The sequence below is a fragment of the Salvelinus alpinus genome, chromosome 2 (assembly GCF_045679555.1).
Source record: "Salvelinus alpinus chromosome 2, SLU_Salpinus.1, whole genome shotgun sequence".
Lineage (NCBI taxonomy): Eukaryota > Metazoa > Chordata > Actinopteri > Salmoniformes > Salmonidae > Salvelinus > Salvelinus alpinus.
The window spans coordinates 84,542,506-84,552,177 of NC_092087.1; the positions used below are offsets into that span (position 1 = coordinate 84,542,506).

General features: G+C 40.4%; 1 pseudogene; it reads right to left on the reverse strand.

The window, feature by feature from the left end:
* Positions 1-1,439: 1,439 nt before the first annotated feature.
* On the reverse strand, positions 1,440-6,875 carry LOC139545174 (zinc finger protein ZFP2-like; annotated as a pseudogene).
* Between the last annotated feature and the right edge of the window lie 2,797 nt (positions 6,876-9,672).

A 9,672-nucleotide genomic window follows, 5' to 3' on the forward strand; every position in this document is an offset into this window, starting at 1 on the left:
TGTCACATAACTGGGAATACTGATATGCATCTGTTGGTCACAGATACCTTAAAAAAAAGGTACTCAGTATCTGGTGTGACCACCACTTGCAGTGCAACACATCTCCTTCACATAATACAATAGATTGAATGTATTTCTGTATTGAATACATGTTTTCTGAAAATTACCAGCAGGGCCTCAAAGTCAAACTTAAATGAATCATTCTTTATTATCAGCAAGCTGGAGAGGATCCAACAAACTTAATGCACCACAGTACACGTCGGTCAGGAGCTCTTTCGGGGCAGTCCCGTTAGTTCTCTTATATACTGCTTACACAGACAAGTTATATTTGCATGATTTACATTTTTCATAATTAATTCATCATTAACGATTGGTTAATGCATGTGACTGGCACCGTCTCCTATCTTAAATTATAGAACATGTTCTGGGCCTTCTGACAAAAGGTCTGAGGGGGTAATGACCCCCCTCACATCTCTACCCAGCACCAACAGGAACCAATGACTGTATGAGGAAAGATGTACAATTCAAGGCTCTCTCTTCAGACAACATTTCTCTCACACATTAATATGAACCTACTATTTTTGAAACATCATTCTACATTATTTAATGGATTACAGGAGTTACTGAAATAAGATACAGCTCTGAACACCCCACTCCACACACACCACTCCAAGACAATTGATACATATGGATCCAGAGCTGCATATTATCTACACAGGTTACCATGGTAATCAAACTTAGTAAACTGTTAGAGAATGGGAGATGGATGACTCTTTGTTTTCTATTGAAACTATATTGAGGGATCTGGAACCGGTGCCGGAGAGGAGGGAGATAAAAGAAAACATGTTTGTGCTTCCTTGTGTTTTTTCAGTGACCCTGAATGAGCAAAGCTCTTTCCACATAGACAGGAGTAAGGTTTTTCTCCCGTGTGGATTCGCTGGTGTGTAGTCAAGGTGAAATCTAGAGCAAAACTCTTCCCACACTGATCACAGCTATAAGGCTTCTCTCCTGTGTGTATGCGTTGGTGTTTAGTCAGGTCTCCTGTTCGACTGAAGCTCTTCCCACAATGATCACAGCTATAAGGCTTCTCTCCTGTGTGTATGCGTTGGTGTATAGTCAGGTCTCCTGTTCGACTGAAGCTCTTCCCACAATGATCACAGCTATAAGGCTTCTCTCCTGTGTGTATGTGTTGGTGTTTAGTCAGGGATCCTGATTGATTGAAGCTCTTGCCACAATGCTCACAGCTATAAGGTTTCTCTCCTGTGTGTATGCGTTGGTGTGTAATCAGGTGTCCTGATCGATTGAAGCTCTTCCCACACTGATCACAACTATAAGGCTTCTCTCCTGTGTGTATGCGTTGGTGTGTAATCAGGTGTCCTGATCGATTGAAGCTCTTCCCACACTGATCACAACTATAAGGCTTCTCTCCTGTGTGTATGCGTTGGTGTGTAATCAGGTGTCCTGATCGATTGAAGCTCTTCCCACACTGATCACAACTATAAGGTTTCTCTCCTGTGTGTATGCGTTGGTGTGTAATCAGGTGTCCTGATCGATTGAAGCTCTTCCCACACTGATCACAACTATAAGGCTTCTCTCCTGTGTGTATGCGTTGGTGTGTAATCAGGTCTCCCGATCGACTGAAGCTCTTCCTACACTGATCACAGCTATAAGGCTTCTCTCCTGTGTGTATGCGCTGGTGTGTAGTCAGTGATCCTGAATAATTGAAGCTCTTCCCACACTGATCACAGGTATAAAGCTTCTCTCCTGTGTGTATGCGTTGGTGTGTAGTTAGATGTACTAATTGATTGAAGCCCTTCCCACACTGATCACAACTATAAGGCTTCTCTCCTGTGTGTATGCGTTGGTGTGTAGTTAGATGTACTAATTGATTGAAGCCCTTCCCACACTGATCACAACTATAAGGCTTCTCTCCTGTGTGTATGCGTTGGTGTGTAATCAGGTGTCCTGATCCATTGAAGCTCTTCCCACACTGATCACAACTATAAGGCTTCTCTCCTGTGTGTATGCGTTGGTGTGTAATCAGGTCTCCTGATCGACTGAAGCTCTTCCCACACTGATCACAGCTATAAGGCTTCTCTCCTGTGTGTATGCGTTGGTGTGTGGTCAGGGCTCCTGAATGATTGAAGCTCTTCCCACACTGATCACAGCTATAAGGCTTCTCTCCTGTGTGCATGCGTTGGTGTATAATCAGGTGTCCTGAATGATTGAAGCTCTTCCCACACTGATTACAGCTATAAGGCTTCTCTCCTGTGTGTATGCGTTGGTGTAAAATCAGGGATCCTGATTGATTGAAGCTCTTCCCACACTGATCACAGCCATAAGGCTTCTCTCCTGTGTGTATGCGTTTGTGTGTGGTCAGGGCTCCTGAATGACTGAAGCTCTTCCCACACTGATCACAGCTATAAGGCTTCTCTCCAGTGTGTATGCGCTGGTGTGTAGTCAGGGCTCCTGATTTATTGAAGCTCTTCCCACACTGATCACAGCTATAAGATTTCTCTCCTTTGTATTCGAGCTGGTGTGTAGTCAGGTCTCCTGATTGATTGAAGTATTTCCCACAATCAAAGCAGGGGTAAGGCCTCTCCCCTGTATGAATTCTCTGATGAGATTTGAAGGTTTTAGATGCAACGAAACTCTTCCCAAACTGAGAGCAGTGGTACGATTTCTCTCCGGTGTGAATCCGTTCATGAATTATCAAATCCTTCTGTTTAGCAAAACTCTTCCCACAGTCAGAGCAGCTGTGGTGAGATTTCTTCCCTATACCTCTATGCTGGTGTTTCTTGAGGTGTTCTGGTCTGGAGAGACTCTTCTCTTTCTTGTCAGCATCATGATGTTGTTGAGGCTCCCCAGATGATAAGCCCCTCCCACTTAGAGAGCAACGATTAGGGATGTCCCCTGTGAAACAAAGATATTGAATAGTTTGGTTTTGCAAAAATGGGTCCATAAACAGATGGGGCGTTACATGAAATGAATGCCTTTTGCGTTCCTTAGATATTTTCCAGTAATAATTGTGCACCAAAATTCAATTTTAAATCTCTGTTATATTAAATAAAGTGCCCTTTAATACAGGACACATGGAACATTCAATTCATCAGAATTGTAATATGAATAAACACTTGCTAAAGTGACATTTCAGCATTTTGAGTACGGTTACAAGCGCAGAATAATATGATTATTGTGAATAGTCAATTAGTATAGGAGTTTGATTTAAACGTTGACATGCTTGGAAAGAAGAACAATTTCCCTAATAAACCTGTTTACATGGACACATCTGAAATCAGGCTACCCGATGGGACTTTGATAAATGAAAAATTGGCTATTAAAATATACTTTCTACAACAACATCCATGTAAAAAAAAAAAAAAAAAAAGCATATTTGAATACGAGTTTGGACAAATAAAGTTTGTATGTGAAACTATTTCTAAGCTGCATACTTTCAGTTTTTCCTGAACTCACTGCACTCTGTCAAAAGAAGTTAGCTGGCGCTGCTTGTGTTAGAACATGCAGATGAAATACACCTCTATAACTCTGATTAAAGTGTTTCATGTCCTAATCATTCTAAAGATTGATCAGACAACCAGGTGTTTTTAAAGGCGTATGCTTCCTTCTGTTATGACCTTACACCAATTAAGATCAGCAGAGTAAGGTGTTTACATGACTAATGCCAAACTCAGCCTACTGCCATATGGCAAAACATGTATTTTATTAAGTTGAACACGTGCTCTTTATGACATGACAGAATGTTGAAATGATGTGAAATCAAACTTTTTTTTAACCAAGTTACACTTCTTAAAATTGGGTGTAACGACCAGATATTTTCATCAATATATAACTCATCAATTAATTGTTACAGAAGCGGACTGTAGTCTAATCCACACGCCATGGTTCTTACTTAATGAAATCACATCTCCATGATCCTCTTCTCCTCTCTCAGTTCCACTCTGCTCCGGTGTTTTCCTGCAGTCAACCAGAACCAGCAGTAAAGTACGGAGAGGCGGTTGACCTGGGGACTCCTGGAGGTTGGTGGGGGACGGGCTGGATATGTCCTGTTGGAAGTATTCAACATAGATTAACATTAAACCAAATATTGTATTAATTCAGTCTAAACCTCTGAGTTGGGTGCATCCCTCGAATATCTCCTTTTTCCTTTAATGTTGAATCGTTCACTACAACCCACAAATCTAAGAGCATTGGGTTGGTGGAGGCATGAGCTAGTTTGCACCATATATCTCATACCAGTAATTTCCCTTCAAACAGTGAGGAAGAGGTGAAGCGAGAGAGATAACTGGGCCCAAAATCTGTCTTCTGCCTTATTTGATCGAATATACATTTCGTAAAGATTAGGTTATTAGGAGTGTATTGGTAAAAGTAGGCCACTTTTCAGGGAAGTCAGGAACCAATATAAACAGTCAGTTAGGAAAGCAAAGGCTAGCTTTTTCAAACAGAAATTTGCATCCTGCAGCACTAACTCCAAAAGTCCATGGAGAATAAGAGCACCTCCTCTCAGCTTCCCACTGCACTGAGGCTTGGAAACACTGTCACCACCGATAAATCCACGATAATCGAGAATTTCAATAAGCATTTCTCTACGGCTGGCCACGCTTTCCACCTGGCTACCCCAACCCCGGCCAACAGCTCTGCACCCCCTGCAGCTTCTGGCCCCCCTCTCAGATAGAGTTCAGGGTGTCAAATCGGAGGGCCTGTTGTCTCGTGCCGACTCTTTTCTCTGTATATATCAATGTCGCTCTTGCTGCGGGTGATTCCCTGATCCACCTCTACGCAGACGACACCATTCTGTATATATCTGGCCCTCCCTTGGAAACGGTGTTAACTAACCTCCAAACGAGCTTCAATGCCATATAACACTCCTTCCGTGGCCTCCAACTGCTTTTAAATGCTAGTAAAGCTAAATTCATGCTCTTCAACCGATCGCTGCCCGCACAAGCCCGCCTAGCATCACTACTCTGGACGGTTTTTACTTAGAATATGTGTAAAACTATAAATACCTAGTTGTCTGGCTAGACTGTAAACTCTCCTTAAAGACTCACATTAAGCATCTCCAATGCAAAGTTAAATCTAGAATCGGCTACCTATTTCGCAACAAAGCCTACTTCACTCATGCTGCCAAACATACCCTCGTAAAACTGACTATCCTGCCGATCCTTGACTTTGGCGATGTCATTTACAACATAGCCTCCAACACGCTACTCAGCAAATTGGATGCAGTCTATCACAGTGCCATCCGTTTTGTCATCAAAGCACCATATACTACCCACCATTGCGACCTGCATGCTCTCATTGGCTGGTCCTCGCTACATATTTGTCGCCAAACCCACTGGCTCCAGGTCATCTACAAGTCTCTGCTAGGTAAAGCCCCGCCTTATCTCAGGTCACTGGTCACCATAGCAGCACCCACCTGTAGCACGCGCTCCTGCAGGTATATTTCACTGGTCATCCCCAAAGCCAACACCTCCTTTGGCCGCCTTTCCTTCCAGTTCTCTGCTGCCAATGACTGGAACGAATTGCAAAAATCACTGAAGTTGAAGACTTATATCTCCCTCACTAACTTCAAACATTGGCTGTCAGAGCAGCTTACCGATCACTGCAGCTGTACACAGCCAATCTGTAAATAGCCCTTCCAACCAAATACCTACCTCATCCCCATATTTGTTTTTTTTCTGCTCTTTTGCACACCAGTATTTATTCCAGTATTTATAATTGCACATCCTCAACTGCACATCTATCACTCCAGTGTTAATGGCTAAATTGTAATTACTTCGCCACTATGGCCTATTTATTGCCTTACCTCCTTACTTCATCTGCACACACTGTATACATATTTTCTATTGTGTTATTTACTGTACTTTGTTTATCCCATGTGTAACTCTGTGTTGTTGTTTTTGTCGCATTGCTTTGCTTTATCTTGGCCAGGTCGCAGTTGTAAATGACAACTTGTTCTCAACTGGCCTGCCTGGACGTCACTAGTTACCACAAACAAAGCCATAAACCACGCACATTTCTACCATTGATCTTATTAAAATGTGATTTTAACCCTAACAACACTTCTGACTTTTTGCCCGAACCTTGAATAAATGAAAATGCGATATAGACCTTTGTGGCTGTGGAAACACCCATGTCTGCCCTCTCATTGGCTATAATGGTCCCACCTGATCTTGCCTCTTTACCGATTGCCTTCCATTTAAGAAAACCTTTATTTTCTTTGTTAGAACGTCCACTTGAGTATTTGGTCAAATAATGGATAATGTGTTCGAAAGGAATGTGAACACTTTGGGAGGAAGGAGAGATAATTAGTTCATAGTCACAGATTCCTAAACATGATATAGTAGTAGGCTACTTTGACGAAGGAAAAAAATCACAACAAGTTTTACCGTGATGTATTTTTTGTTGAGCCGTTTAAACCGAGCACAGGAAGTGGAGGATCAAAGATTATGAAAACTAGGCCTAGACATTTTGTACAAACCAGCAGACTTATACTGTTAAAGCCAGACTTACCCGATCCATTGTGGAAGCTATTGTTTCTTTGTATGGAATTAAATATTGTTGGGTACAGTACAGTTAGACTACTTTGTTGTCGTGTTCAGATAATGACTAGGGACTTGCGGAGAGAAAATTCGAATCCCAAGGCTGCAACTGATGCGCCCCTAGACCAGAGCAATCAAACATCTACTTCAATATCAAAACGGAATTAAGTTCAAACAAATAAACGTCTCATGTAGCCTAATATTACTTCAGAAAGTTCCTGGATAACATTTTACGTGATCTATACAATTCGATTAAAGTCAAGAAATCGTTCAACACCGCATTTCGCTAAGAATCCTGTAGTCTGCTATCGTCTACCCTTGCCTGGCAGTAACTTGGAACACATGCGCAAAGAGGGAGTATCTGAATGGGCATTTTTTTTTTTTAAATTGTATCTTTTATTAACAACAAATCAATACAGGAAGTACATATGGGAACAAGTTTATATAAATAATATACAACGGACAATTGGGCTAGGAAGTACAATATCACATTACACAAGGACCTTAAGGGACATACATACACTTATAATTCTAACAGCTTTTTTGTTAGTAGAGTATTTAATTGTCTTAAAGTACAGTTCAATTTATTTTTGTAAGGTAAGAAAACATGAGGTTTTGTTTGTAAATTTACATTTGTGAATATGAAATTTGGCCAAAAGAAAAATGAAATTAATTACATAAAAGTGTTTCAGGTTATTTCTATCGTAGGTAAAGAATCCAAGCAGTACATCTCTCCACAATAGTGTAAGATCTTCATAAATGTGTTCAATTATAAATCTACTGATGTCTTGCCACAGTTTTCTTACATGAATACAATGCCAAAAAAGATGCAACACTGTTTCTGGGTGGTCATTACAAAAAGGAGCAATTTAAGTTGATGTTTTCCTTAAACTTCTTCATATAGTGGTTAGCAGGATAATATTTATTAATAATTTAAAAGGAAACTTCCTTAGTTTTGTTAACAAGTAGGTATATGTGTGGCAACATCCAAACTTTTTCTCAACAGATATTATCAATAAATCCGTTCCAATAATGCATGACATAAGGTATATGATACAACATCCTGCTGAAACAAGGTTCGTATCGCTCTGTTGTTGAATGGACCAAAAAAGAAACAAATCTTTCCTACTGACGAGTCAACAGGGTTAATGGAAGGTAGGTTCTGAGGCCAGGTCTTGACACGTTCCTGAATAACAAAGCAACACCTGAGGGAATGGCATCTAAAACAATTGCAAAATCTTTAGGTGTTACAGGGACCTTGTAAAGTGATAAGAATTCCTTATCTGAATAGGCCTCTCCTGAGGGGGTGTCTGAGAATTACTACTTCTGGTCTTTCACTGCTGCTATAATGGCAGCTGCTGTACACTACTAGCACAGATAGGGCAAAGAGCTGTTTATGCAAGTCTTTGCAATGGGTGCATCAAACCTAATTCAGAAGTAATTATTCTGTCAAAAATAAACTTAAGTCCAGTGGTGGAAAAAGAACCCAATTGTCATACTTGAGTCAAAGTAAAGATACCATAATAGAAAATGACAAGTAAAAGTGAAAGTCACCCAGTAAAATTCTACTTGAGTAAAAGTCTAAAAGTAGTTGGTTTCTAATATACTTATCTATCAAAATAAATGTAATTGCTCAAATATACTTAAGTATTAAAAGTAAAAGTATGAATAATTAAATTGTCCTTATACTAAGCAAACCAGACGGCACAATTTTCTTGTTTTTTTAAATGTACGGATAGGCAGGGGCACACTCCAACACTCAGAAATAATTTACAAACAAAACATTTGTGTTTAGTGAGTCTGCCAGATCAGAGGAAGTAGGGATGACCGGGGATGTTCTCTTGATAAGTGTGTGAATTGAACCATTTTCTGTACTGCTAAGTATTGAAAATGTAATGGGTACTTTTGTGTGACAGGGAAAATGTATGGAGTAAAAAGTATATCATTTTCTTTAGGAATGTAGTGAAGTAAAAGTAAAAGTTGTAAATATATAAATACTAAAGTAAAGTACGGATTCCCCCCAAAAACTACTTAAGTAACACTTTAAAGTATTTTTACTTAAGTACTTTACACCACTGCGTAAGTCTTTCTTCTAAACTACAGACAAATATACTGTATTTATAACTAACTCCCTTCTGTCTATGTATATAACTTGTATACAATAAAATAAATAACAATAAACGTAACTATTTATAGCTACAATAAAGCTAACGTTAGCTAGCTAATGACAAGTGCATCTCTGCTGCCTGGATGCTTTCACGTTTCTCTCGTCTGGGTTTTTTGCTGTTAGCTAACACATGGACAAGCAGTAGCCTACTGCAGTAGTCAGGCTACACCAATTACCAAAATTGTATTTTTACACTGCACAAATCATTGAGAAAAGTCAGCACTCGAATGCTAGCTAACAACAGTTAGTAGATTGTGACATTGACACTATCTGTGTGCTGACTACAGGTTTAACTAACGTTAGTTGATTGTAACATTGACACTGTGTGCTGACTACAGGTTTAACTAACGTTAGTTGATTGTAACATTGACACTGTGTGCTGACTACAGGTTTAACTAACGTTAGTTGATTGTAACATTGACACTGTGTGCTGACTACAAGTTTAACTAACGTTAGCTGATTGTAACATTGACACTCTGTGTGTGGACCACAGGTTTGGAGGCCCCTCTAAAGATGAACCCTCAATCCTAAAACATGGTACATGATTAAACATTAAGGCGCAATAAGTTGTGTTATCATGAATATATATACTCAGCTAGAGGAGAGAACATGATACATGAAAAATATTATTTTTCTTTCTCAACTTTCACTCAATTTCTCTCTCTTTCTCCTTCTCTAGGATCTGTCATTCCACCCTCCTGCATCTGTCGGTGTCTTCTCTCCCTGCCCCGTACAGTCTGTGATGTCATGAGGGACTCACTTGTCCATGATCATCTATTCTCCGTGGCCCCTCCACGAGCTGCACCTGTCCACCCTGGACCGTCGCCTAGCGACCGTGCTCAGAACCTTGAGCCGTTGCCAGGAGCAACAGTGTAGCCGCCATGGAGGAGGCGAGGAGGATGTCACTCATTATAAGACCTTGGTTACACCTGTGACACATGCAGG